Raw genomic sequence first — 24,059 nt, forward strand, 5'->3', positions numbered from 1 at the left:
ATATGCCGGGCCCCTCATTCTATCTCACTATAAATTCTTCTTTTCCTTTCCCATTTATACCATGTGCCATGTCCCTCCTTATACTATGTTTCAGGCTTTTGCTGCCCACTCTGTATGACTTGTCACCACCTTCCCAGCTGTAATATGTTCCAGATCCCACTTTCTGAAGCTGTAATATGTGCCAGTCTCCTCCTTCCTCGGTGTAATATGTACCAGTCTCCTCCATCCTCAGCGTAATATGTGCCAGTCTCCTCCTTCCCCAGCTGTAATATGCACAAGTCTCCTCCTTCCTCAGTGTAATATGTACCAGTCTCCTCCTTCCTCGGTGAAATACGTGACAGTCTCCTCCATCTTGATCTGTAATATGTGCCAGCCTCCTCCTTCTTTATCTGCAATATGTGCCAGTCTCTTCCTTTCTCAGCTGTAATATGTACCAGTCTCCTCCTTCCTCAGTGTAATATGTACCAGTCTCTTCCTTCCTCAGTGTAATATGTACCAGTCTCCTCCTTCTTCGGTGTAATATGTGTCAGTACCCTCCTTCTTGATCTGTAATATGTGCCAGTCTCCTCCTTTCTCACTGTAATATGTACCAGTTTGCTCCTTCCTCAGTGCAATATGTGCCAGTCTCCTCCTTTTCCAGCTGTAATATGTGCCAGTCTCCTCTTTCTTAATCTGTAATATGTGCCAGTCTCCTACTTCGTCAGCTGTAATATGTGCCAGTCTCCTACTTCCTCAGTGTAATATGTGCCAGTCTCATCTTTCCTCAGTGTAATGTGTGCCAGTCTCCTCCTTCTTAATCTGTAATATGTGCCAGTCTCCTACTTCCTCAGTGTAATATGTGTCAGTCCCCTCCTTCTTGATCTGTAATATGTGTCAGTCTCCTCCTTTTCCAGCTGTAATATGTGCCAGTCTCCTCCTTCTTAATTTGTAATATGTGCCAGTCTCCTACTTCCTCAGTGTAATATGTGTCAGTCCCCTCCTTCTTGATCTGTAATATGTGTCAGTCTCCTCCTTTTCCAGCTGTAATATGTGCCAGTCTCCTCCTTCTTAATTTGTAATATGTGCCAGTCTCCTACTTCCTCAGTGTAATATGTGTCAGTCCCCTCCTTCTTGATCTGTAATATGTGCCAGTCTCCTCCTTTCTCACTGTAATATGTACCAGTTTGCTCCTTCCTCAGTGTAATATGTGCCAGTCTCCTCCTTTCCCAGCTGTAATATGTGCCAGTCTCTTCCTTTCTCAGCTGCAATATGTGCCAGTCTCCTCCTTCCTCAGTGTAATATGTGCCAGTCTCCTACTTCCTCAGCTGTAATATGTGCCAGTCTCATCTTTCCTCAGTGTAACGTGTGCCAGTCTCCTCCTTCTTAATCTGTAATATGTGCCAGTCTCCTACTTCCTCAGTGTAATATGTGCAAGTCTCCTCCTCCCTGAGCTGTAATATGTACCAGTCTCTTCCTTTCTCAGCTGTAAGGCTGGTTTCACATTTGCGTTTTTTTGCGCTGGAAAAAAACGCATACGTGCGCATGCGTTTTTTCCCCTATATTTAACATGGGTGCGCATACCTGCGCGCTGGTAAGCGCATGTATGCGATTTTCATGCGCTGCGTTTTTTTGGGGTGTGCGTTGGTATTTTCCAGACGCAGCATGTTGCATTTTTTGGCCCTGGAAAAAAGCGCATGCGCACGTATGCGCACGTTTTGCGCTAAAAATGGCCATTATAGCCTATGGATGCGCATACATGCGCACTGGCATGCGCAGGTATGCGGTTTTTTAGCGCTGCGTTTTTTTGGTGGTGTCCACTTGTTGTCCTAGTTATAATCTTCTAAAGTAAAAAAAAAAAAGTCTATATAAAGGAGGTGCCTGCCAAAACTCTGCCACTACTACACTGACAGATTGAAGAGCAGACAGTCAACCAAGAACCCATTATATCAGCGAAGAATGTGAGTATATTACATTATATGCCTGTCCTTTTAAATTATGTATGTACTAATGATTTTTATTATTTTTACATGCAGTATGTCTTCAGAATCAGAGTATTCCCCATCGCGGCAGGAATTGGCGCAAGCAGACCGTGAGGTGATTATTTTCGTGCATCTGGTAAGTATATCTGCTGCTTCTCCAAATCTCTTACGTTTTTTTCAACTTTTTTAAGACATCGTCATCATCATCTTCTGCGGACGGGACTAGTGAGGGCGAAGAGCAGGAGCAGCGAAGCCAAGTCCCGGTGGTGATACGGAATGTAAGTATCAAATGATTTGTAATGTTCTTTATTTTTTATCTTCTATTTTTACTCTTTTTTATGTTTCTTTTTTGGTAACTTTTTATTCAATTTAAATTTGATTATTCTAATGAATGTGTTTTGTCTAGGTCCCACAACGGGATGAAGACGTCTACCTGGATAATGAGCAGCTCATCAGCCTGGTCCAGGAGCGTTCGCCGTTGTGGGACAGCCGTGACCGGCTGCACAAAGACATTGTGGTGACCCGGCGGCTATGGAATGAGGTGGCCGCAGCGTTGATGGATGGCTGGGACAGCGCCACAGCATCCTCCAAAAAGGCGTTTAGTGAGTATTTCCCTGCTCTGTATTGTGCCGCAGTAACTGTTGTCCTTGACGGCACTGTTGGGTTTCGTGCTAGGCATATTCTAGCAGGAAACCCAACAGTGTAATCGGGGTCTACAGTGACTGCTTTGAGTATTGTATTGCTACATTGTGCCGCAGTGACTGTTGTCCTTGACGGCACTGTTGGGTTTCGTGCTAGGCATATTCTAGCAGGAAACCCAACAGTGTCATCGGGGTCTACAGTGACTGCTTTGAGTATTGTATTGCTACATTGTGCCGCAGTGACTGTTGGCCTTGACGGCACTGTTGGGTTTCGTGCTAGGTGTATTCTAGCAGGAAACCCAACAGTGTCATCGGGGTCTACAGTGACTGCTTTGAGTATTGTATTGCTACATTGTGCCGCAGTGACTGTTGTCCTTGACGGCACTGTTGCGTTTCGTGCTAGGCATATTCTAGCAGGAAACCCAACAGTGTCATCGGGGTCTACAGTGACTGCTTTGAGTATTGTATTGCTACATTGTGCCGCAGTGACTGTTGTCCTTGACGGCACTGTTGGGTTTCGTGCTAGGCATATTCTAGCAGGAAACCCAACAGTGTCATCGGGGTCTACAGTGACTGCTTTGAGTATTGTATTGCTACATTGTGCCGCAGTGACTGTTGGCCTTGACGGCACTGTTGGGTTTCGTGCTAGGTGTATTCTAGCAGGAAACCCAACAGTGTCATCGGGGTCTACAGTGACTGCTTTGAGTATTGTATTGCTACATTGTGCCGCAGTGACTGTTGGCCTTGACGGCACTGTTGGGTTTCGTGCTAGGTGTATTCTAGCAGGAAACCCAACAGTGTCATCGGGGTCTACAGTGACTGCTTTGAGTATTGTATTGCTACATTGTGCCGCAGTGACTGTTGTCCTTGACGGCACTGTTTTTTTTTTATCAACAGTGGACAAAGTCCGAACACGTTGGCGTTCGATCAAGGACCGCTTCAACAGTGATGTTCGTGCTGAGGGCCAGGTTCGCAGTGGATCTGCGTCAAGGACCAGAACTAGATACCGTCACTATCACGCGTTGCAGTTCCTAAGACCGGTCCTTGCCACGAGATCGTAAGTATTATAAATTTTGGGTTTTTATTTTTATTAATCTGTGTTTTTCTAATCCACAGCTGATGCTTCTTGTAAAGGCATGGTAGTAATGATTTTCCTTTCTTCAACAGCACCTGGAGCAGCACCCTGCAACCTGGCCCTGGAGCGGTCCTTCCTCGGACGTCCTCTGACCCGTCCCAGCCATCCGACAGCCAGGAAGCACCTTGCAGGTCAACCACACACACAGCTGGTGACCAGGAAGCTGGGCCATCAGGTGTTCCCCTGTCCCAGGTCTCTGCCACTGGTTATGCGGGCACTACCCGCCAGCGGCAGAGGGCCTTGGACAGGAATGTCATGCCCGAGTTTATGCATTTGAGCGAGACATTTAATTCCAGCCTCAAGTCACTGTCCGACAGAGTTGAAAGCGGTTTTGCACTCATGGAACGTGGTTTTAACCACTTTGAACACCGCTTCAATTCTGTAGAACAGCGCCTTGACCGTCTGGAGGCCGACCTCAACAGACCAGCACACCATTTTTTTAGTAAGATTGAAAAGGGCATGGCGGAACACCTTAGTCCTGATCAACAGCTGAATGTGCTGCAGGCCTGCAACAATGCTTTCTTGCAGGCTATGCAGCATAATCGGTACGGTCAGCAGTCAGTGGTGTCCTTTCCACCTGTGCCACCATTGACTCGCTTCACCTCACTACCGACTTGTGCTGCATACCACTGCACGGACACCTCTATTCAAAGCCAGGACACCCACCATTACACCACCACAAGTCTGAGTGCAGCTGGTCACTTCACCGACACCACCATGGCAAGCGCTGCTCCTGTCTGGAGCACCACCGCCACTCCCATGCATGCGTGGAGCTCAGCCACCACTAGGCAAACAGGGAACAGCCCTGCCGCTACAACAACATGTAGTAGCCCTGCCACCACCACTCTGCAAACCTGGACCATCACTGCCGCCACCAGTCCTCCTGCAAGGACGAGCACTGACAACGAAGAGCAGCAGCAGCAGCCACCTCAGCAGCAGCAGCCACCTCAGCAGCAGCCACCTCAGCAGCAGCAGCAGCCACCTCAGCAGCAGCAGCCACCTCAGCAGCAGCAGCAACCACCTCAGCAGCAGCAACCACCTCAGCAGCAGCAGCCACCTCAGCAGCAGCCGCCACCTCAGCAGCAGCCGCCACCTCAGCAGCAGCAGCCGCCACCTCAGCAGCAGCAGCAGCCACACCAGCAGACGGGGGACCTACACTCAATATTTGCCCCTAGTTCAAGGCGAAATCTATCAAGGCGGGCATTGGGCCAAAGTCGGTCCAGGCACACAAGCCTACGGCGACATGCCATTACAACTAATGTACCTGAACAGATTTCCTCTCCTCCAAGTGTTCCTAGTTTAATTCCCTTAACTGGACTACCTTCCCCCACAAGTTTTGTTGCCCCTTCCCCTCAAACACCGTCTTCAACAGCAAGTGTTGCATATTCCCTGCACACCCCCAAATTGAAACCATCTGCCCCCAAACGCCGGAAAAAATAATTTTTTGGTTTATTTTTGTGATAAAAAATAAATTTACATTTGTGGTTCACCATTACTAAGTTTCATTAATGTTGTTTGCGCCGCTCACACACACTGATGGGTAAATACATGTTAAAAACCAACCCAAGGCCTAGTATAGTCATATGTGAAATAACACGGACTAGTATAGTCATACCAAGGCCTAGTGTAATAACTCGAGTTTTACCAACTTGGATCTGGTTTCATGAAAAACAAAATGTTGAAACTTGTCTTAAAAATAAGTTTCTTTCTAGTTTCACCAGTTTGTTTTTTGTGAAACAAGATGCTAGTTGTTAAAAATCGAGTTATTACAGTAGGCCTTGGTATGACTATACTAGGCCGTGGTATTTCACATATTACTATACTACTAGCCCCAAGGCCTACTATACTCATATTTGAAATACCACGGCCTAGTGTAGTCATTACAAGGCCTAGTGTAATAACTCTATTTTTACCAACTAGAATCTGGTTTCATGAAAAGCAAACTGTTGGTTTCAAGTTTCACCCGTTTGTTTTTCGTGAAACAAGATCCTAGTTGGCAAAAATTGAGTATGCCTTGTTATGACTATACTAGGCCGTGGTATTTCACATATGACTATACTAGTAGGCCCAAGGCCTACTATACTCATATTTGAAATACCACGGCCTAGTATAGTCATTCCAAGGCCTAGTGTAATAACTTGTAAGTTGGAATGGAGCAGATTACATTCATCCACTCAATGCTGACTTGTATTCCCCATGGACTTTCATTGGGGTTGGGTTTTGAGGGTTGTGTTTTGAGAAAATCACATACTTTGTTTTCAACTAGTTGCACAATTTTCTCTTGAAAAAAAATGGTTTCCTGATTCATGGCCTGCAGCTTTGCTCGTTCCAATATATTTCACGCAGACTAGCAATGCTGCATTTTAACTCATATGTGTATTTACCTGCCCAGGTGTGTGAACATCAAAAAATTCAGTTATACATGGGAAGTTTTTTATTAAATTGGAGTTTAAAAAATATAGTGCACTCAGTAATGGTATCAAATAAGGTTTTTTATTACCATAAACAAACAAAAACATTACACCATTTCATCTTGCCAGTGCACCCGTCCTACATCAGAAATAAAGTAGGCCGCAAATTGGTCCCTCATTTGGCCAACTTCAACGGATGACCTGAGAGTGTGCTGAGTGAATTCAGGCAATGGGTTAGGAGCATCATCGTCCAGTTCAAAGGTCGGGTGCTCTTTAGCCATCACAAAGTTATGTAGAACCACACAGGCCTTCACCACCTCATCGACTGTTTCAAGTTTAAGATTAATGGCCGTGCCCAGAATTCGCCATCTGGAAACAAGAATCCCAAAAGCACACTCGACAGTTCTTCTGGCCCTGGTCAGCCTGTAATTAAATATTTTTTTGGTGTGGTCCAAGTCCCGGCTGGAGTAGGGTTTCAGTAAGTTTCCGCACATTTGAAAAGCCTCATCGCCAACCATTACAAAGGGCAGTGGCGGAGCTTCGGTGTGAGGAAGAGGCCGTGGCATAGGGAAATTAAATTGGTTGCCATACAACCTCCGGCCCATGTCTGAGTTTTTAAAAGCCTGTGAGTCATTACCACGGCCAAATGCTCCAATGTCCACTGCTACAAACATACATCCGGCATCCGCAATCGCAATGAGTACTATTGAAAAGTACTTTTTGTAATTATAGTACTCAGATCCCGTTCTTTGGGGTTTGATGATCCGTATGTGTTTACCATCAACAGCTCCCAAACAGTTGGGAAAATTGCATACTGTCCAGAATTTGTCAGCAATTTCCATCCACTTTTCAGCGGTGGGCAGGGGCATAAATTCTGGGCAAAGAACATTCCAGAGAGCCCGGCAGGTGTCAGCAACAATTCCAGACAAGGTAGAGATTCCAATACGGTACTGGAAGTGTAGTGAAGATAGGGTTTCTCCAGTCGCCAGGAATCTGTGAACAGACAAAGAAGTAAAATTAATATTTATGTATATTATTTTAAAAAACTATAAAATAAAATATTAGTACATTCACGAAAACTAATTACCCAAGGTTTTGAATACTAAATTTAAAAAAAAAACATCAGACCGCACCCCTTGGTTTTTAAAACATACCGTAATGTCACCAGTAGCCGTTCCTCAGGAGGAATCGCACGACGGAGCTGTGTGTCCTGTCTCCGGATGGATTGTTGGACACGAGCAAGCAAATCCATGAAACTTTCGTGGGACATCCTGATATAATCTGTAAATTTCTCCGGGTTTGCCTGTAGCTCGCTGTAGAGGGTGTGGTATGCCCCACGGCTCTCCCGGAGTTCAACAATCGGATGTATCCACATACGCCGCCGTCTTCGCTGCCTCTCTCTCTTCCTTTGTTCATGGCAAGCAACTGCATACGCCTGAGCCATCGCGATGTCCAAATCCAAGTTGAAGTGAAAACTCTTCCAGCGCAGATCCATGGTCACGAGAAGAATCAAGCAAATGTGAAGAATACTGTAGACAGGGTCTATATATTAACATACCACACCCACAATGAAGTCCCATTGGTCTTGTGTGTTGTTGAATGGTTGTTTTTTCATTTTTGTGGGGTTTTTCCAAAATCTGTAAAAAAACGCAAACGCACAAAAAACGCATACAAACGCGCAAAAACGCTGCGTTTTTTTCCTGCATGCGCATAAAAATGCTTGAAAAAAACGCAGCGTTTGTATGCATTTGTATGCGTTTTTTTAATGCGTTTTTTTGCGGGAAAAACGCGCTGCAAGAAAAAGCAAGTGTGAAACTAGCCTAACATGTGCCAGTCTCCTCTTTCCTCAGTGTAATGTGTGGCAGTCTCCTCCTTCTTGATCTGTAATATGTGCCAGTCTCCTTCTTCAGCTGTAAAATTTGCCATTTTTTTCCTTCCTCAGTGTAATACGGTGGGGGAAATAAGTATTTGATCCTTTGCTGATTTTGTAAGTTTGCCAACTGACAAAGACATGAACAGTCTATAATTTTAAGGTTAGGTTCATTTTAACATTAAGAGATAAAATATCAAAAATAAAATCCATAAAATCACATTGTATAAATTATATAAATTTATTTGCATTTTGCACTGAGAAATAAGTATTTGATCCCCTACCAACCATTATTAGTTCTGGCTCCTACAGACCAGTCAGATGCTCCTAATCTACTCGTTACCTGCATTAAAGACAGCTGTCTTAAGGGCCTGTCACACTAAGCGATATCGCTAGCAATATCGCTATAACGTCACTGGTTTTGTGACATAGCAGCGATATTGCTAGCGATATCGCTATGTGTGATATTTACCTCCGACCGACTCCCCGCTGGTTATCGCTGATCGAGCGAGAACGGCCTGGGCCGTTTCTCGTCGGCCGCTTCCTGCTGTAGCGACGAGTGACGCGTGGACGCGGGAGGGAAGACGTCTTCATCGCCTCGTCTGACAGGTAGGTAGCGACCGCCGACCGCTCCTATGTTGCTGTGAGATCTGCCTGTTTGGCAGCTCACTAGCGACCACTTAGCGATGCACCAGCGATCCTGACTGGGTCATATCACTGTCGGGATTGCTGGTGCAACGCTAAGTGTGACAGTACCTTTACATTGTCACCTTTTTAAAAGACTCCTGTCCACAGACTCAATTAATTAGTCAGACTCTAACCTCTGCAACATGGGCAAGACCAAAGAGCTTTATAGAGATATCAGAAACAAGATCATAGACCTTTACAAAACTGGAATGGGCTACAAAACCATAAGTAAGATGCTGGGTGAGTAGGAGACAACTATTGGTGCAATAGTAAGAAAATAGAAGAAATACAAAATGACTGTCAATCGACATCGATCTGGGGCACCATGCAAAATCTCACCTCGTGGTGTATCCTTGATCATGAGGAAGGTGAGAGATCAGCCTTAAACTACATGGGGGAACTTGTTAATGAACGCAAGGCAGCTGGGAGCACAGTCACCAAGAAAACCATTGCTAACACATTACGCCATAACAGTTTAAAATTCTGCAGTGTCCGCAAGGTCCCCCTGCTCAAGAAGGCACATGTGCAGGTCCATCTGAAGTCTGCCAATGAACACCTGGATGATTCTGTGAGTGATTGGGAGAAGGTGCTGTAGTCAGATGGAACAAAAATTGAGGTCTTTGGCATTAACTCAACTCGCCGTATTGGAGGAAGAGAAATGCTGCCTATGACCCACAGACCACCATCCCCACTGTCAAGCATAGAGGTGAAAACATTATGTTTTGGGGGTGTTTCTCTGCTAAGGATACAGGACTACTTTGCCGCTTGAAAGGGAGAATGGATAGTGCTATGTACCATGGGCGGACATACCGCCTGTGCAGTCTGTGCGGCTGCAATGGGACCCAGAGGCTCCAGGGTGCCCCTACAGGGCGGCTAATAATGAGGGAAATCTTGCCTGTTTCTCCGGGCCCGAGGCTCTGGGGGGCCCCTGGCCAGATTGCCCTCATATGCGGCAGGCAGGGAGCGATCCCAGTAGCTCCCGCTGCCTATAAGAGAAAATAGCAGGGGAGCGAAGCTGCAGGTATCCGTCCTGCTTCCTGCCCGGCGCCCACGCTTCCTGTCTCTGACACAGACAGCAGCAAAGCTGGATGATGTCGCTGGGTGACATCATCATTCAGTGACTGGCTGTGCCAGAGAGAAGAAGGCGGTGAGGCTGCAGCTGCGAGAGAGCGTGCGGACAGGTGAGAGGTGCTGTGTGTGTGTGTGGGTTTTTTTGTATGTACATGTGTTATGTGTGTGTAGAGATAAGTGGTGGTGTGCGCGTGCATGCAAGCGTAGTGCAGAGAGGTGAATGATGCTGTGTGTCTGTGTGTGTGTAGGTGGAGGAGAAGGCAAAGATGGGGTGATAGGGAGAAGGCAGTGATGGGGATGATGGGGAGAAGGCAATGATGGGCAGAAGGCAATGATGGGGATGATGGGAGAAGGCAATGATGGGGTGTGGGGAGAAGGCAATGATGGGGTGATGGAGAAGGCAATGATGGGGTGATGGAGAAGGTGGGGTGATGGGAGGAAGGGGGACTTACAATGGACTTAGGAACAGGGGGAGGTGGAGGAAGACATTATTATTGCTTATTATGTCTAACACAGTCCCTTAGTATATAGTGTACGTACTTATTATGTATAACACAGTCCCTTAGTATATAGTGTACTCACTAATTCTGTATAACACCATCCTTTGTTACATAGTTTCCTTTTTTATTATGTATAGCACCATCCCCTATTACGTACCATCCTCTCTAGTTATACTGTATATGGTGCCATCCCATATTATATAGCTTCCTCTGCTGTTATATACAGTGCTTTCTCTTACATAGTGTATTCTTGTTAATTTTGTTATTCACATCGCCCTCTTTTATTACATAGCTCACTCTCTTTTTAGATATAAAATGACTGCTGATGGAGCAGGTGGTGACCAGACTAACCGGCCATCAGCTTCTCTATTAGAAAGGAAGCTTCCCCATGCTCCATCAGCCATCGTTGCATTATACAGCTAACAAAACAGGACAGTATGTAATAAAAAAAACAGGCCTCTATATAATCCAATATGTAAGGGACGGTACTGTATATAACAAGAGAGGGCACTGTATAAGGGACAGCAATATACATAATAAAGGAGACTATGTAATATATATACATGTATGTGTGTGGCTATATATATGTAGCTTTGTCGCCATAAAATGAAGGGGGCCCAGAAACATTTCTTGCACAGGGGCCCCAAACTGTCAGTGTCCGCCCCTGCCATGTACTGTAAAATCTTGAGTGACAACCTCCTTCCCTCTGCCAGGACATTAAAAATGGGTCGCGACTGGGTCTTCCAGCAAGACAATTACCCAAAACATACAGCCAAGGCAACAAATGAGTGGCTCAAAAAGAAGCACCTTAAGGTCATGGCGTGGCCTAGCCATTCTCCCGACCTTCATCCCATAGAAAACTTATGGAGGGAGTTGAAGTTCCGAGTTAATAATAATCTTTATAATAATCTTTATTTTTATATAGCGCTAACATATTCCGCAGCGCTTTACAGTTTGCACACATTTCATCACTGTCCCTGATGGGGCTCACAATCTGAATTCCCTATCAGTATGTCTTTGGAGTGTGGGAGGAAACCGGAGTGCCCAGAGGAAACCCACGCAAACACAGGGAGAACATACAAACTCCTTGCAGATGTTGTCCTTGGTGGGATTCGAACCCAGGAATCTGGGTAACCACTGAGCCACCGTGCTGCCCCAGTTGCCGAGTTGCCAAGTGATAGCCTCAAAATCTTAATGATTTAGAGATAATCTGCAAAGAGGAGTGGACTAAAATTCCTCCTGACATGAGCGCAAACCTCATCATCAACTACTCAAATACTTATGCAAATAAACTTATGTAATTTATACAATGTGATTTTCTGGATTTTATTTTTGATATTCTATCTCTCAATGTTAAAATTAATCTACCCTTAAAGTTATAGACTGTTCATGTCATTGTCAGTGAGCAAACTTACATCCAGCGCGCTGTCTCAGACAGAAAGCTGCCGGTGAAGAAGAGGCTGCCGGGATGTGCTGCTGCTGCGGGGAGGTGAGCTCTGCTGTGTGTCTGTGTGCCTGCGTGTGTGTATATGGTGCGGTGCTGTGTGTGAGAGAGAGTGATGCGGTGCTGTGTGTGTGTGTGTGAGAGAGGGGTGGTGGGGAAGGACAATGATATTGGTGGGGGGAGGCAATGATGGAGGTGATGGGCAATGATGGTGGTGGGGGAGGAAATGATGAAGGTGATGGGCAATGATGGTGGTGGGGGAGGCAATGATGGTGGGGGAGGCAATGATGGAGGTGATGGACAATGATGGTGGTGGGGGAGGCAATTATGGAGGTGATGGGCAATGATGGTGGTGGGGGAGGCAATGATGGAGGAGATGAAATGGACAATGATGGTGGCTGTGTAAAAGGAGAGGAGGCAATGATTGAGGTGGTGGAATGGGCAGTGATGGGGGTGGTGGGGGAGAAGGCAATGATGGAGGTGGTGATGAGGACAATGATGGGGGTGGAAAGGGGCTGCATTATACTTTATGAGAGGGCTACATTATATTCTGTGGGGGGACTGAATTATTCTCAGGGGACTACATCATACTATATGAGGGGGCTACAGTATACTCTATGGGTGGCTGCATTATATTCTGTGGTGGGGCTGCATTATTCTCTCAGGGGAATACATTATATTATGGGGGGCTACATCTTACTATATGAGGGGGGCAGCATTATGCCCTATGAGGGGGCTACAGTATACTCTATGGGGGGTCTGCGTTTTATTCTGTGGTGGGGCTGCATTATATTATATGAGGGGGGCTGCATTATACCCTATGAGGGTGCTACATTATATTCTATGGTGGGGACTGCATTATACCTTATGAGGGGGTTGCAGTATATTTTGTGGGGTGCTGCATTATATTCTATGAGAGTGGGCTGCATTATATTTTATGAGGGGGCTACATTATTTTATGAGGAGGCTACATTATATTCTATGAGGGGGGCTACACTATATTCTATGAGGGGGGCTACACTATATTCTATGAGGGAGCTACCCCTCTATGATTCTACACCAACCCCTGCTACATAATTAAAACGTGTACTACCTTATATTATACCCTATTAGCGTGTTTTATCACACAATTGGTGGTCTTGTATTTATTTCTATGTAGCTACATAGTGGGCCCCAAGAATTATTTTCTTTGGTGGGCCCAAGGTGCTCCAGTCTGATGCTGAATGTGTGCCAGTCTCCTCCTTCCTCGGTGTAATATGTGTCAGTCTTCTTCTTACTCAGCTGTAATATGTTCCAGTTGTCATGATCCAGCGTGGATCTGACTGTTTAAATGGATAAGTGAACTTTTTTCCTTTGGCTAGGTGCCAAAGTGATGTGATTGCTCCGGTGGCCATAAGAATTATTACATGCGGTGTCGTTCATTCTAAGTTGCCCCGGTGGTGGTGAGTGGTAGTGCACTTTAGTTTCTTTGGTTTAGTGCACGTAATTATAAATCAGGTGTGAGGCTCTTTAAAAGAGTTCAGGTGGGTTTGATGACTGTTGGTGATATTGTGTGTTAGTCATTCACAAGGAAGCCTGGGTGAAAGAAGGAGCTGAACATGAGTCCTGCGCAGCACAGCCAGAGGGGACGAGTGGCAGCTATGTGGTCTGCAGGAAGGACTGGCATGGCATGGTGGAGTCGCAGTTTACGATGTCTGCAGGAGGTGCTTGCATGGCTTGGTGGAGTGGCGACGATGGTGAGAGTTGCACTCAGCATGCTGGACTTGGTTGCTGAAAACTGGACTCAAGCATGCTAGACTTTTTGGCAGAAGCTGGACTCATCTTTGGGACTCTGTTTACTGGGCAGCTGCAACTGGTGGTGGACTCTGCTCCAAGGCTGCACTATGGTGAAGGATCCAGTTATGGTGATGGATCTGGGTGGAGGAGAAGATGCACACAGGTGGTGGGCTCTGTTGCTAGGACCGTATGCAACAGAGCAAAGCTAAGTGGTGTTTCCCCTGTATTGTCATTCTCCCTCATGTGTGTTTACTGCAGTGGTGGGATTAGTTTCCGCACCGACCAATTCCCTAGTGAGGGTTTAGGTTCAGGGCGAGCTAGGGTTTTTAGGTTCCTGTGCGTCGCCCGGTGCGGAACTGGCATAGGGAACATTAGGAGTGTAGGGACACTGGCTCAGGGGAGTTCAGGAGGTCTCCACTTCCCTATTCCCTATTGCAGGGCCCACCATTGTTAATGTTACCCAGGTTCCCCCTTTATTATTTAAATTCGCCTTACTGGAGGTGGGATTTCCAGACTACTGAATGTATAATGTGTAATACCTAAATTCGCCAGTTGGAGGTGGCGTATCCAGCTGCACGTTTTATTATTGTGCCAGTCTCCTCCTTCCTCAGCTGTAATATGTGCCAGTCTCCTCCTTCCTCAGCTGTAATATGTGCCAGTCTCTTCCTTTCTCAGCTGTAATATGTGCCAGTCTCCTCCTTCCTCAGTGTAATATGTGTCAGTCTCCTCTTTCCTCAGTGTAATATGTGCCAGTCTCCTCCTTCCTCAGAGTAACATATGCCAGTCTCTTCCTTTATCAGTGTAATATGTGCCAGTCTCTTCCTTCCCCAGTGTAAAATTGGCCAGTGTTCTCCTCCCTGAGCTTTAATATGTGCCAGTCTCCTCCTTCCTCAGTGTAATATGTACCAGTCTCCTCCTTCCTCAGTGTAATATGTACCAGTCTCTTCCTTTATCAGTGTAATATGTGCCAGTCTCTTCCTTCCTCAACTGTAACATGTGCCAGTCTCCTCCTTCCTCAGTGTAATATGTGTCAGTCTCCTCCTTCCTCAGTGTAATATGTGCCAGTCTCCTCCTTCCTCAGTGTAATATGTGCCAGTCTCCTCCTTCCTCAGTGTAATATGTGTCAGTCTCCTCCTTCCTCAGTGTAATATGTGTCAGTCTCCTCCTCAGTGTAATAAGTACCAGTCTCCTCCTTCCTCAGTGTAATATGTGCAAGTCTCTTCCTTTCTCAGCTGTAATATGTGCCAGTCTCCTCCTTCCTCAGTGTAATATGTGCCTGTCTCCTACTTTCTCAGGTGTAATATGTGCCAGTCTCTTCCTTCCCCAGTGTTAAATGGGCCAGTGTTCTCCTCCCTGAGCTTTAATATGTGCCAGTCTCCTCCCTCAGCTGTAATATGTGCCAGTCTCCTCCTTCCTCAGTGTAATATGTACCAATTTCCACCTTCCTCTGTGTAATATGTACCAGTCTTCTCCTCCCTCTGTTGTACTATGTGCCGGTCTACTCCTTTGTCAGCTGTAATATGTGCCAGTCTCCTCCTTCCTTGGTGTAATATGTGCCAGTCTCCTCCTTCCTCAGTGTAATATGTGCCAGTCTCTTCCTTCCTCAGCTTTAAAATGTGTCAGTCTCCTCCTTCCTTGGTGTAATATGTACCACTTTCCACCCTCCTCAGTGTAATACGTACCAGTCTTCTCCTCCCTTTGCTGTACTATGTGCCAGTCTACTCCTTTGTCAGCAGTAATATGTGTCTCGCCTTTTTTTCCCTGCTTTAAGATTTTTGAATTCTTTCTAATACGAGGAAAGTAGTGCTTGCTTTTGATGCAGCAGACTGGCACTGAGTGATAGAATTACATTTATTTTCAATAATTATGCCAAAAATCTTCTACATTGTAGACTCAATAGTGACATATTCACGGCATAAATAGCATGTGCAGTTTATCTGTTGTCTGCTGCATCACACACAGCCTGCAGGCAAGAATCTCGCTATATCAGGAATGAAGAACAACACACAAAGAACACAACCCCTTAACGGTTTACAGCACAATTATTGCATAAACTATGATTGTAAGCTGGCCCTTACTCAAGAAAGAGAAATAACCACAACTGCATCATCAGGAAGAAACAACCCTCCCAGAGATAGTCCGGCTGTTTACTGGTGGCCTTAAGTAAATGGGGTTAACTGGAGTCAAATGTAAGTTGGCAGTGGTGTGCACCCACAAGCTAGCTGGAGAGCTAAGCCTTTAACCAGGTTGACGTTAGCAATGATGTAGGACTATTAACAAGACTACTTTGCCTACGCCAAAACCTATTGGCCTGGTGCCATTTAAAAGAAATATTTTTAGTTGCAGTGCTCTTTCCCATCAACCTTTTATTTCATAGAAAAGCAGTAGCTAAAACAAATAGATTCTTCAATGTTTTAACCCATCTCAGTCCCGGTTGTAAAATGCTCCTTCTACGTGTAGATAGGTCCTAAGGCACAACTCATGATAACATCATAACGTCTTATCTGTGGTGAACTCACTGTCTCAAGGCAACGGCCAGGAGTTCTTACCTGGCCTGACCCCAGTGATGCATCCAACTTCTTGACTACTAGAAATCCAACTCCTTGCTATGACCGTCACCTTACATTTAAGATGCATTCAATTGTCTTTATATTAGTACCTCATTAAAAGGTTTGTCCCAACTTTTAATTTTCAGGATTTATCCTAGGGTCTATGACCTGTCACGCCGACCGATAAGCTGTTTTCAGCTCTAGGGGTGGCCTACTGATAACCGTGAAAGGAACAACTCTTTTCACTGCGTGGTGACCATTCCTATTCACTTCAATAGGAGTTGAGCTGCAGTTCTTTACATCGGCCACTACACAGTGAATGGAACTGTGCTGTTCCATTGATAGTAGTGGAAAACAGCTGATTGATTGAGGTTCTGGGTGTTAGACCCTCAACGATCTAATATTTATTGGCCAGTTTAACGATATCAATAACCAGAAAAACTCTTTAATCTTAGAGAATACTTTGCCCATAAACAATACGGTATATCAAGCCGAAATAAATGATAAATGTATGACTGTCTGCCAGTCATCATACATTTATATCAATCCTGGTGAAAAAATGTTGTTTATTGGACAACTCCTTTGGGTTTAGAATAGAGTTGAGCGAAACGGGTCGAAAAAATTCAAAAGTCGCCGACTTTCGCCAAAGTCGGGTTTCATGAAACGAAACCTGACCTTAGCGTGAGGTCGGCCACGAGGTCACCAAAGTCGCGTTTCAAGAGATGCTTTAGCGCCCTTTTTCAGCCAATCAGGAAGAACGGACACTGTGGGCAACATGATGACATAGGCAGTGGTCACCACCATTTTGGAGAAGGGCATGCAAGTGATTGGCTTGCTTTGTGTGGTGTCACAGGGGGTATAAAAGGGCGGGGACGCCGACCGCCATGTTACTCATGCTGATCTCAGAATAGGGAGAGCTGCTGCAGCTGCTGATTCTGTAGGGAGAGCGTTAGGAAGTCAAAAAGAAAAAAAAAAACTGCTTCTGCTGCTAGCGCTTTTCACTGTAGTTACTGTGCAGTGAAAGGTGAAGGTATTTGCTTTTGTGCAGCAGCGCTGTGGTGATTAGCCTGCCTTTTAAGGCTAGCTGCATTACTGTGTGCACACTGGTGTTCAAACTGCTTTTTTAAAAGCAATCCAAATTGTATTGTTTTGTCCAGGTGAGGAAGTGAGCGCTCATTTTTTCACACACCGTACAGCGGTGTACGCTCCTCTCTCAGTACCGTGTAACGGCTGTTATCACGGCCAAATTGAAGCTATCTACGTGTGTGACTCTGTAAGGAAAAGTGGAGGAATTTGTCCGTTCTTACAGACATACAACTTATAGTTTTGTCCGTTTTTCAAACAGTTTATTATATTTGCTGTTTGATTACATTCAAAACTAGAGAGAGACAGCGTGTGTCAGTCCGTATACAAAAACACGGAGCTTGACAATTTTACATACACCGTACAGCAGTGTACGTGCACGCTACCCTCTCAGTACCGTGTAACGGCTGTTATCACGGCCAAATTGAAGCTATCTACGTGTGTGACTCTGTAAGGAAAAGCCGAGGAGTTTGTCCGTTCTTACAGACCTACACTCTAGGGAGATTCCAATTCTGCCCAATTCTATATACACCTTGTAGTTTGTCATACACTAGGCAATTTCTGCCGGTCACATTGTGGTGTTATAGACACAGGGCCTGACAGAATCCAACTGTGTCCTGAAGTGTAGAGAGATTCCAATTTTCCACAGTCCTCTATCTACCTTTCTTACAACATCCAGAATCTGCCTGTCACATTGCGGTGTAAAATAAACAGGCCCTGACAGAATCCAACTGTGTCCTGAAGTCTACAGAGATTCCAATTCTCCACAGTCCTCTATCTACCTTTATTACAACATCCAGAATCTGCCTGTCACATTGCGATGTAAAATAAACAGGGCCTGACAGAATCCAACTGTGTCCTGAAGTCTACAGAGATTCCAATTCGCCCCACTACTATATACACCTTGTACCTTGTTTTACAGTACCATATAGTTTGTGGTTTTTTGGGGACATTTTCCCCAAAAATGAGGAAGTGTGGTGGAAGAGTCCGTGGAAGTGGGCGGGGGTTGGCAGCTGGTAATGATGGTGTTGGTGGTGGATCTGCTGGTAGTGGCAAAAGGAAAATAGCAGCTAATGCAGGAGGTGTTGAGCCTGCTTCATCGTCTGGCTCCACAAGGCCTCGAAGGCTCCCTTTTCTGGGAGTAGGTAAACCGCTTTTAAAGCCGGAGCTTCAAGAACAAGTTTTGGCTTACATTGCTGACTCAACCTACAGCTCTATCGCCTCCTCTTCTGAAGTTTTAAAAAATAAAAGCATTGAGTCATCATTGGAGGCTCATGTTCATGAACCACACCTTTCCTTGTGTCCTTCACCCCAACCAAAATTAAAGGAAGCGGCAGGCCACACTACAGATTACTCCATGGAGCTGTTTTCACATACCATGCCTGGGTTATCAAGTCAAATCGTGAATTACCCAGGCAAAGATGAATCTGACATGGAGTGTACTGATGCACAGCCACTGATAGATGATTCTGCTGGTACATTCACTCAGAGCACTACATTGTCCTCTCAGTGTACTGAGCCAGAATCTGACCCAGATGAAACTCAGGTGCCCCTTCCCGCATACTATACCACCATACACGGTGACACAGAGGAAGGTGCACATGACATTGAAGAGGAGGTGATGGATGACCCAGTTGTTGACCCAGATTGACATCCATTGGGGGTAGAGGGTGCTGCTGCCAAAAGCTCAGAAGAGGAGGAGGAGCATCCGCAGCGGGCATCGACATCACAACAGCTGTTATCTGGCAGGCCCGGAGCAGTCCAAAAACGGGTTACAAAAACCAAAAGAGTTGCAGGACAGCTTGGCCAGACGGTCAAAATAGCACAGCGTGCAAGGCCTCAAAATGTCTTCCATAGTAGGAAGAGTGCAGTGTGGCACTTTTTTGAACAAAATCCTAATGATCAGGCAAAGGTTATCTGTAAGGAGTGCGCAAAGACCTTTAGCCGAGGGAAAAATCTGAGAAATTTGAATACCAGTTGCATGCTAAGACATTTAACCACCATGCACTTGCAAGCGTGGACGGACTACCAAAACTCACGTACCACATGTGCTACTGCTCCCAAAGAAGGTAGTCAGCAACACTACATTGTTTCCCCCACTGTAAGTCCACCGGTTAGCACACCACCAGCAGCAAATGTTGAGTTGTCGTCGCAAGGGCAAATCAGTCAGGGAATCACATTGTTAGTGCAACGAAAGACTGAATCTAGGCCATCAGAAAGAACACCAACTCCATCACCATCATCAACCCTCTCTCAGTCCGCCATGTCCACCGCTAGTTCCACAATATGCAGCTCTCAAGTCCAGCTCACCATACCAGAGACTATGAGTAGGACAAGAAAGTACTCATCCTCTCATCCGCGTACACTGGGTTTGAACGCCCACATTGCCAAACTAATCTTGTTAGAGTTGATGCCCTATCGGTTGGTTGAAAGCGCAGCTTTAAGCGAACTCATGGCCTACGCAGTACCACGCTATGACCTACCCAGTCCCACTTCTTTTCTATAAAAAGCCATCCCAGCCCTCCACCTTCATGTGAAAGACCGCATTGTCCATGCACTCAAGCAATCAGTGAGTGGAAAGGTGCACCTCACAACTGATGCACGGTCCAGTAGGCATGGCCAGGGCCGTTACGTGTCCATCACTGCGCACTGGGTTAATGTGGTGGATGCAGGGTCCACAGGGGACAGCTGTGATGGCACAGTGCTGCCTAGCCCACGGTATAGGAAACAGTTTGCTGTAGGCGTTCGACCCTCCTCCTCCTCCAGAAGCGAAAGCTCGTCCACAGAGCACAGTCGCATGAGCACTGCATCCGCAGCTGACAGTGGTGCACACCATGTGTCCCACTATCGATCAGCTAGTGGAAAGCGTCAGCAGGCTGTGTTGCAGATGATGTGTTTGGGCGACAGACACATGGCGGAGGTACTGGCCGACTACTTTCAGCGACAAACTGAGTCATGGCTGGGCAGTCTACATCTTGAGGCAGGCAAGGTAGTTAGTGATAACGGCCTGAATTTTGTGGCAGCCATAGCCCTTTCAAAACTCAGCCACATACCTTGCTTGGCTCACACCTTGAACCTGGTGGTGCAGTGCTTCCTCACTAATTATCTGGAGTTAACAGGCCTGCTCCATGAGGTTCGAAGACTGTGCTCGCACATCCGCCGGTCGCCGTTACACTCCTGTCGTATGCAGAAGCTGCAGCGATTGCTCCACCTTCCCAAGCCCCGCCTAATTATCGATGTTGCAGCAAGGTGGAACTCCACCCTGCACATGGTTGAGCGGCTGTGCGAACAGAGGCAGGCCGTAATGCATTTGTGGGAGGATACACGGTCAGGCACGTGTCGTGGACGAGGTGGAGGAAGAAGAGGAGGAGGATGATGATGGGGATGATTATTTAGGGGAGGAGGATGCATCTCGTGGGGCAAAAGAAAATGTTGGCGTGGCAAGGTCTGGTACTGGGTTTGTGCATGACTTGAGGGATGTGGATTTGCCTGAAAGTGCTCCTCCACCCAGCACTCGCAGTGCATCATTGACACCGGGAACATTGGCCCACATGTCAGATTTTGCCTTGCAGATCCTAAAATGGGATCCCCGCATTGCCAAAATGATGAACGATGATGACTAGAGTTGAGCGACTTTTGGTTTTTTAGGGTCGCGTTTCGTTTCGTGAAACCCGACTTTTCCAAAAGTCGGGTCGAGCAAGATCGTCCGATTATAGGGAAAAGTCGGGGTCGTCCCGAAACACGAAACCCAATGTAAGTCAATGGGGAATAAAAGTCGGCAGTGAGAGGAGGACAGGAAACACACCTACAGTGCCCATTTGAATGCCAAAAGCATCAATTCTTCTTACTTAAGCTTGTCAACCTTAATTAACTTCATAATACAAGTTACGCACTGAAAAATGGGGGTTATTTGGCTAAAGTTGTGGGGGGGGAGGGCTGGCTGCAGGTTTTCATGTGCCCTGGGCGAAAGAGCGCCCCTTTAACACATACCACAACTCATCATGCTCCGATACGGCAGAGAAATAGCGGTATAGTACAATGAAAAATACCTCACTTTTTACATCTCATGACGAGGCCCATCTATTTCTCCATACAGAATCATTGGTCCCATATAATGTTTGAAACAGTATATGATGAGCTCCACATAATGCTACAGTATATGTTGGTCCCCATGGATGAAGCTCCACTGTCTTATGGGCCCAAATAATGCTCCAAACATAATGGGCCCCATTTCTAATGCTCTAGTGTATAATGGGCCCGGTAAATGCTGCTCCAGTGTCTGATGTCCACCTTTGGAATGTTCCAGTGTATGGTGGGCCCCATCTATCATTCTCCAGAGTATAGTGCTCCCCAAAAATTGCTGTCCCAACATTGAAAACAATCAAATAAGTCTCCTCGCTAGGGAATCCCTGTACTTGTCTGGACTCCTCGTCGTCCCCATCTTCCATCTCACTGCACAGTATTTCAACTTTGCAAGTGCTGTGATCCTGGGCAAGCAGGGGGGGCCCACTCGTTGGCGACGGCACTGGCACAGGGCCCCTGATAGTACGGTGGTGTGTCTGATGGCGGGTGGGCCGAACCTGCACTTTCATCTGCAGCTTCCTCTTTGTCACCGTGTAAGATGGAACTGTATATGGGAAGGGTAACCTGAGTTTCATCTGGGTCAGATTCAGGTCGTGTAGCGTGCGAGGGGAATGTAGTGGTCTGGGTCAATGTACCAGCAGATTCATCGAGCAGTGGCTGGGCATCAGTGCACTTGTGTCGCCCCCAGGAGTACGGTCACCACAGTGGCATTACCTTCTTCCTAGGGAGTGTGATGTCATGCTTGGGAGCAACGAAGGATCTCTCTAGCAGGTTAACTGATTGGGCGGCGTTATTCCCACGAGTCATGACCCTCCAAACAGCGTTCATGAAGGCAAAGTGTTTGTTTTACGTGGGCAGTATGGTTGCAAAGCTGAACCTTAAAGGAATGTCCAGAAGGGCACCACCAGGAGTGGAGCCTACGGTAAATTCGACTCCACCTGGGAAACCTCAACCATGCCAGCTACAGAACAGATGCACACATTGCAAGCTTAATTCCGTTAACGAACGAGACTCCGTCATGCCCCGCGGTCCGAGTCCGGCTTACTAGAGGGACACGTGAGGCTCTGGCACATGAGATTGGCCAATAACTGGTGTGTCATGCCCTTACATGTCCGTGGCTGCATGTGCGCTACACTGAAAAGGCCAGCGTTTGTCGCTTACAGGTGCAGATAACCCGCTGAACAACGTTAGTGATGGGGATCACTGATTACAATTATTACCCGCGAACAATGATTTCCCAGTAAGTGGAGGTCAACCGCAATTCCGGAATTAGGCCTAACCGTCATTCCTGAAAAAATGAAAAACTTACGTGTGCAAACCACACGTGCTGTAGCTTGCTTAACAGCTCGCCAGCCGTTCTCACGCCCAGTATGGATTACACGTGATTGCACAAAGGTGAGAAAGGGTACCGTATTCCCAGATAACATGTATGGATAGCGTACACATTCAAAATATATGTCTCAGGAGGCAGGCTCAGACGGTGTTAGGCCCAGTATGGATTGCACGTGATTGCACAAAGGTTAGAAAGGGTATCGTTTCCCCGGATAACATGTATGGATAGCGTACACATTCAAAATATATGTCTCAGGAGGCAGGCTCAGACGGTGTTAGGCCCAGTATGGATTGCACGTGATTGCAAAAAGGTTAGAAAGGGTACCGTATCCCCAGATAACATGTATGGATAGCGTACACATTCAAAATATATGTCTCAGGAGGCAGGCTCAGACGGTGTTAGGCCCAGTATGGATTGCACGTGATTGCACAAAGGTTAGAAAGGGTACCGTTTCCCCGGATAACATGTATGGATAGCGTACACATTCAAAATATATGTCTATACATCAGGAGGCAGGCTCAGACGGTGTTAGGCCCAGTATGGATTGCACGTGATTGCACAAAGGTTAGAAAGGGTACCGTATCCCCAGATAACATGTATGGATAGCGTACACATTCAAAATATATGTCTCAGGAGGCAGGCTCAGACGGTGTTAGGCCCAGTATGGATTGCACGTGATTGCACAAAGGTTAGAAAGGGTACCGTTTCCCCGGATAACATGTATGGATAGCGTACACATTCAAAATATATGTCTCAGGAGGCAGGCTCAGATGGTGTTAGGCCCAGTATGGATTGCACGTGATTGCACAAAGGTTAGAAAGGGTACCGTTTCCCCGGATAACACGTATGGATAGCATACACATTCAAAATATATGTCTATACATCAGGAGGCAGGCTCAGACGGTGTTAGGCCCAGTATGGATTGCACGTGATTGCACAAAGGTTAGAAAGGGTACCGTATCCCCAGATAACATGTATGGATAGCGTACACATTCAAAATATATGTCTCAGGAGGCAGGCTCAGACGGTGTTAGGCCCAGTATGGATTGCACGTGATTGCACAAAGGTTAGAAAGGGTACCGTATCCCCAGATAACATGTATGGATAGCGTACACATTCAAAATATATGTCTCAGTAGGCAGGCTCAGACGGTGTTAGGCCCAGTATGGATTGCACATGATTGCACAAAGGTTAGAAAGGGTACCGTTTCCCCGGATAACATGTATGGATAGCGTACACATTCAAAATATATGTCTATACATCAGGAGGCAGGCTCAGACGGTGTTAGGCCCAGTATGGATTGCACGTGATTGCACAAAGGTTAGAAAGGGTACCGTATCCCCAGATAACATGTATGGATAGCGTACACATTCAAAATATATGTCTCAGGAGGCAGGCTCAGACGGTGTTAGGCCCAGTATGGATTGCACGTGATTGCACAAAGGTTAGAAAGGGTACCGTATCCCCAGATAACATGTATGGATAGCGTACACATTCAAAATATATGTCTCAGGAGGC

This window comes from Dendrobates tinctorius, unplaced genomic scaffold (assembly GCF_039654945.1).
Source record: "Dendrobates tinctorius isolate UK_male_01 unplaced genomic scaffold, ASM3965494v1 ptg000014l, whole genome shotgun sequence".
NCBI lineage: Eukaryota > Metazoa > Chordata > Amphibia > Anura > Dendrobatidae > Dendrobates > Dendrobates tinctorius.